Source organism: Cryptotermes secundus, unplaced genomic scaffold (assembly GCF_002891405.2).
Source record: "Cryptotermes secundus unplaced genomic scaffold, Csec_1.0 scaffold349, whole genome shotgun sequence".
NCBI lineage: Eukaryota > Metazoa > Arthropoda > Insecta > Blattodea > Kalotermitidae > Cryptotermes > Cryptotermes secundus.
The window spans coordinates 455,926-462,765 of NW_019739217.1; the positions used below are offsets into that span (position 1 = coordinate 455,926).

General features: G+C 40.1%; 1 long non-coding RNA gene across 1 annotated transcript; it reads right to left on the reverse strand.

Moving 5' to 3' along the window:
• Positions 1-1,004: 1,004 nt before the first annotated feature.
• LOC111871704 lies at positions 1,005-2,937 on the reverse strand. Its single transcript, XR_002844088.2, has 3 exons — positions 2,777-2,937; positions 1,962-2,203; positions 1,005-1,217 (listed from the first exon to the last, which is right to left on the reverse strand). It is a non-coding gene; the product is annotated as an uncharacterized LOC111871704 (long non-coding RNA).
• Positions 2,938-6,840: the final 3,903 nt, after the last annotated feature.

Below are 6,840 nucleotides of genomic sequence, written 5' to 3' on the forward strand. Positions count from 1 at the left end.
AAACGACAACATCATCATCTTCAAATGGGCTGCAATAATATCTGAAACTGAATTCTGTGAATAGAGATCATCTGCTTCCATAATATAATCTGAGCACGACTGAAACATTTCATTGTTTCCTTCTGCAATCATATTAAGCCAGAGTCTGAGTTTCTTTTTGAATGATTCGATCTTGTTCCACTCATTAAATATTATTGTATCTGGACCTTGAAATTTTAAATTCAACTCGTTCATGTAAGAAAATATGTCGCTGAGATACGCCAGCCTGGCTACCCATTTCTTATCCTGGAAATAATGGGAGAGATTACTTTTCTTATCAATTAGAAAGAGCTCGACTTCCTTTTGGAGTTCAAATAACCTCTTGAGAACTTGATTGCGGGACAACCAACGAACTTCCGAATGGAAAAGAAGATTTTGATGATCAGAGCCCATTTCATCGCACAATGCTTTTAACAGTCTTGTATTTAAAGTACTGTTTTTTATATAATTAATAATCTTAACAGATTGAGACAGAACTTCATTAAGCTCAGGTGCCATTTGTTTTGGAGGCCAGGTTTTGCCTATGAATGTAGCAATGCGTTGACACTAAAGTTATTGCCCACCATATCCTTAATTTTAGTGACACGGATACAGACTGCATTGATCTTCAATTTCAATGGAAACATTTTCTTTATATTTCCTTGTTGATTGGTCACTGACATTTGCAACATAGATGTTATTTTGCTCTGTTCTGAGAACAGAGGATATGCCGCCCATTTTTGTAATCGGCTTGCAGGCAATTTTTATGACTGGTCATAAACATCGGTATTGCCTTTCCCGAATGTTGAAAGTATTGGATGTCTGAAAATTCCGGATCATTCATGAATGCTTCCATGTTTAAAATATGTGGCTTGGTCACTAACATTTGTTACACAGATTTAGGTGTTCTGTGTCTGAGTTTCTCGACACAAATATTATTCTCCTCAGAATATTTCCACTATAAAATATTTATTCATGAAAAATGCATAGAAAATGAAAATGACAAAATTCCAGAACAGCCTCTCGCGGCCCAGTATAATTGATGCCAGGGCCCACTACAGGGCCGCGGCCCGGAGGTGGAGAAGCACTGGCATAGAGCATATGTGAAACGCTTTACTTCTCTCCAGTTTCATAATCTCATAGTCAGCCAGTTGATAGGATTGCTAGGACGGTGGATCAGCCCGGCGTAAGACCACTACCTACAAAAGAAAACACATTATGAGAGCAAACACAGTCAGCTGTCTGCGACTTCTTACTGCATACACATGTATCCGCAGCTTCCCTCCATGCTCTTCAAATTCAATAAAAAATAAAATCAACCAGATCACATTTTTTCAGTTACAATTTTTTTATTTCCTAGGATCTACAGCCCCACTGGGCCTAGGCCTACCTCCATCAACTTCTCAATTTCCTTCGATTGCTCTAGATCTTACACATTCGGTAGGAATCTTTGGGAGGGTGATCAGCTCATCGGAAGGTCCCAAATTGTATACAAACACAGATAAATGCACAAGACCAAAATAAACATATATGCCTTGCGTGGGATTCGAACCAATAATTCCGGTTTCCAAGCGATGGAACACAGTACATGTCTCAGACCACTCGGCTACTCTGACGGCCCCTTATCTTACATTACTAAGGAAAAATTTCATGCTATGGGAATAGTGAATATTTTTATTTCCTGTGGCCAATGAAACCCCATGCTTACAAACTAAGAATAATGATACCTGCATGGATGGCAAACTAGGAAGGCAATCAGGCAGGCTCAAACAAGAAGCTACAAGCAGGATGAAACAGACAGGCATAGATCACTTGAAGAAAAACACATCTTCAACACAACCACATGCACATTAAAACCAAAATTTAATAGGTTGAAAAAAATTCTAAAAGCAGACTACAACTAATATAACTCATACAAAGTACTCTCCTGCTGTACAACTTACCTCAAAATTCATGGTATGGTGTGGTGGTTCCATTTCCACTGTCATTATGACACACTTGTGCTATGCAACGTGAGCAGTACTAGATGCATTTTCCTCAAATTTGTACAAACACGACACATCACTGAAGCATTTGCATGTCCATTATGAGATCTGTTTCATTGCAATTCAGTTCATAAAAGGGTGATGCGAAGCATCCAAAGCAGCAAATTCCTTAGAGGTTTTCTAATTCTCCTAAATTTTACCTGAGGAAAAAAATCAGTCTCTCACTTCCTCGAAATACATGATGAAGCTCCACTAGGACGTCATAATGACAAATACTTAATTATCTTAATTATAACAGATAACAGGTAAAGTTAAATATGTATGTCAAACAATTTTAACACTGTCTCATTTTCCATTATATCTTGAGTCAATATGATAACATTTTCTAAGATGTCATGGAATTAACTGAAAGGATTCATGTTAAGACATTACTGTGTCTTTCCTTCTTCCTCATGCCACTTGATTCCCCATGCATTCTACTGAATAACAATGCCATCTGGAAGGTTGGCTGAGGCAGGCAGGCACACAAGAAGGAAGAATTAAAAACAGGTTTATACATGCTGAAGAATAGGCATGCAGACAGGCATAGGGACTAAGGCAAGCAGATTCATATATGTGAGATTCATCAGGCTACTGTCACTTCAAGGAAAAATCCGTTGACATAACTAAGATATGTTACCAAAAACTCAACATCTAACAAGAGGAAATTATGTCTAAAAGAACACAACAACTAAGATAAATCCTGCAGAAGGGATTGCTGATATACATGTTACCTCCTAAATGGTGGTAATGTGTGGCGGCATCATTTCCACTCTCGCCAGGACCACTTATGTCTCTGTAACATACCCAGCAGTAGTTCAACTTTCAACAACACTCTTAGCCACATTCCACTCAGGTCTCAATTGTCACATTTCCGCTGACTTCTATTGATGGTGACACAGGGCTACCAAAATCAGCAACTTCCCACGCTATCTAAGTCTCCAGAATATGGCCTGAAGGACAACAAATTGACTTGATCACAGAAATATAACTTGAAGCTCAACTAAAACATAAGAATGACAAATATTGATTACCTGAACTGAGAGAGAAAACACTGTTGATCAAATATGTAAGTCAAACACTACACATAAGTCATCACATTCAATTACAAATTAAATAAACTACATCACATTTTCTTACCTTACATCTTTTTCATTCCCGCTACAGCCCCAGTGAGCCTAGACCTACCTCCATCAACTTCTCATTTAACTCATTATTTATCCCAACCGTCTTACAGTGCATACATTTTGTTCACCTTACTCTTCTCTCTTGCAATATATGTTTCAGCACAAAAGTGCCATCTTCAGGTGCTTTTCGATGTACATCAAACTACTTCATTGCATGCCCTGTTGTCTTTATACTAAAATATATTGTGACATGTTGCGCAACGGAGGACCCCTACATCCCCAGCGGCACGTGGCGGTAACGTAGTGCTCGCGTAATAGGCGATTCATCACCCCGGCACTATCCCCGCGGTGACGTGCCGAGCGGAGCCGAAGTTAGCAGAGTCTCCGCAACCTGGTAAATATGCAACGCGACTCAACAGCGGTGACGTCACCAAGGGATATCGCAGTTCCTAGGCAGCAGTCAACAACTCCGGACAGCGTTGCTAGCAACACGGCACCAGACGACAATGGTCCGGAACGAGGCTACATAAGGAGCAGCGAAGGCTATTCACAGTTAGCTCCGAGCAAGCCTACGAGCGAGTGTGTTATCAACAGTTCTCCAGTCAGCAGCCTACAGTTAGAGTATAGCAGCCGGCGCGGAAAGAAGAACCGGACGTGTGTAATTGTGTAATTGGGAGTGTGTGATACAGTGATACATAGCTCCCCTACTGTAAACGTGTAGTCTACTGAAGAGAGTGAACCGATTTGCGCATAGGGTTGTAAATCGTGAAACCCCGCAACAATGTAAACAGATTAATGCGATTAGGGTTATAAAGTGTGAAACCCCGCAACTGTGTAATAATTAATTGTAGCCGTTACTCGTAGGTTGTTAAATAAACCAATTAACGATCTCTACGGCGTATTCAGTAACGAAACACATGACAAACTGGTGTCAGAAGTGGGATTGGGACGTACACATCCGACCTACAAGAGTCCAACTCAACATGTTACAATATATTCGTCATATATGTTGACAAATTTTAAATATTAAAAATATTAAAACTGTTCAGGATTTGTCATCCTTATGTCGTATCTCAATACGCGAGTCACACCTATCTTCTTCTATCGGAGTGTTCTTCCCACTTTCATGTGTGTATTGTGCTTTGTGTTGTGTCTTGCTCCTGTGACTGCGTTTGTTATATGCAGTCACACGAGTTATACGAGTATAACACACGCAGTCACAGGAGCAAGACACAACACAAAGCACAATACATACACGAAAGTATGAGGAATACTCCGATAGAAGAAGATAGGTGTGACTCGCGTATTGAGATACGACATAAGGATGACAAATCCTGAAGTTTTAATATTTTTAATATTTAAAATTTATCAATATATATGACGAATATATATTTTAGTATAAAGACAACAGGGCATGCAATGAAGTAGTTTGACGTACATCGAAAAGAACCTGAAGATGGCACTTTTGTGCTGAAAAATGTAGTGCAAGAGAGAAGAGTAAGGTGAATAAATGTATGCACTGTAAGCTGGTTGGAATAAATCATGGACATGAATCAGTGCAACAGGACGCTAAAATATAACATTCTCATTTAACCTCGGTTTTTCTAGATCTTACACATTCGGAACGACTCCTTTGACGGGTGGTCAGCTTGTACAAAAACAAAGATAAAAGCACAAGACCAAAATAAACATATATGCCTTGCATGGGATTCCAACCGATGATTGCGATTTCCAAGCGAGGAAACACAGTATATGTCTCAGACCGCTCGGCTACTCTGACGGCTCGCTATCTTAGATTACTAAGTGAAAAATTTCATGCTAACAAATAGTGAACATTTTTATTTCCTGTGGCCTATGAAACCCCATGCTTACAAACTAAGAATAATGATACCCGCATGGATGGCAAACTAGGAAGGCAATCAGGCAGGCTCAAAAAAGAAGCCACAAGCAGGATGAAACAGAGAGGCATAGATCACTTGAAGAAATAAAACTTTTTCAACACAACAACATGCACCTTAAAACCAGAATTTAATAGGTTGAAAATAAGTCTGAAAGCAGAGATCAACTAATATAAATCTTACAAAGTACTCTCCTGCTGTACAATTTACCTCAAAATTCATGGTATGGTGTGGCAGTTCCATTTCCACTGTCATTAAGACATACTTGTGATATGCAAAGTGAGCACTACTAGATACATTTTCCTCAAATCTGTAGAAACACGACATATCACTGAAGCTTTTGCGTGTCCATTGTCAGATTTTTTCATTGCAACTCAGTTCATAAAAGGGTGACGCAAAGCACCCAAAGCAGCAAATTCTTTGGAGGTTTTCTAATTCTCCTAAATTTTACCTAAGGAAAAAATTAACATCTAACTTCCTAGAAATATACGATGAAACTCCAACAGGACATCATAATTACAAATACTTCATTATCTTAATTATAACAGAGAACAGTTAAAGTTAAATATGTAATTCAAACAATTATACAGTGCCTCAATTCCCATTACAACTTGAGAAAATATTGTCGACATGTTACAATATGATCACATTTTCTTATACATCACATCATAACTGAAAGAATTCATGTTAAGTCAATACTGTGTCTTTCCTTCTTCCTCATGCCAATGGAGGCCGCATGCATTCTAGTTAAGAACAATACCAGCTAGAAGGTGGGCTGAGGGAGGCAGGAAACAAGAAGAATAAAAAAGCAGGTTAATACATACTGAACAATAAGCATGCACAAAGGCATCGAGACTAAGGCAAGCACATGCAGATACCTGAGACTCATCAGGTGACTCTCGCTTGAAGGAAGATACCGTTGACATAACTAAGATATTGTGACATGCCAAGCTATGGATGACGCCCCTCCCCCCCGCCAGCCGTGATGCGCCGAGCGAAGCCGAAGCGAGCCGATGTTAGCCGAGTCCTAGCATCCTGGTCGCTAGGCAACGCAAGTCAACAGCGGTGACGTCACCAAGTAGTAACGGCGGTTACTTCCGGACAGCGTTACATAGCAACACAGCGCCAGGCAACAAGGGTGCATATTACGTGGCCGGATTCTGTATTGTCCGATCGAGGCTACATCAGGAGCAGCGAAGGCTATTCACAGTCAGTTGTACTGTGACAGTCAGCCAGTCAGTGCGTTACCAACGAGTTCTCAGTTCGCAAGTTACGAGCTACAGACGCGTGTGCGATAACCAGGGATCACCAGTTATATTCGGAGTGTGTAATTCAGGGAGACTTGTATAGCTCCCGCGTTATTAGTACGCGAAGACAAGTGAAGATCGTGTTAAGAGACTTTGTTGTAGGGTTTGTAAAGTGTGGAAACCCGTGATATTGTGATAATTAATTGTAGCCGTTATTTGTAGATTGTTAAATAAACCCAATTAACCATCTCTACGGCGTCTTCGGTAACGAAACACGTTACAATATGTAAACAAAAATTCAACAAGTAACACGTGCACACAACTACTAAGATAACTCACGCAGAAGGGATTCCTGATGTACGTCACCTTGTAAATGGTGGTATGGTATGGCGGTATCATTCCCACCAACACCAGGACCCATTATGTCTCTGTAACATACCCAGTAGCTGAACAATTCTCAACAACACTCTTCACCACATTCCATTGATGTTTCCCTCCTCATTCAGTCTGACTTGTCACATTGCCG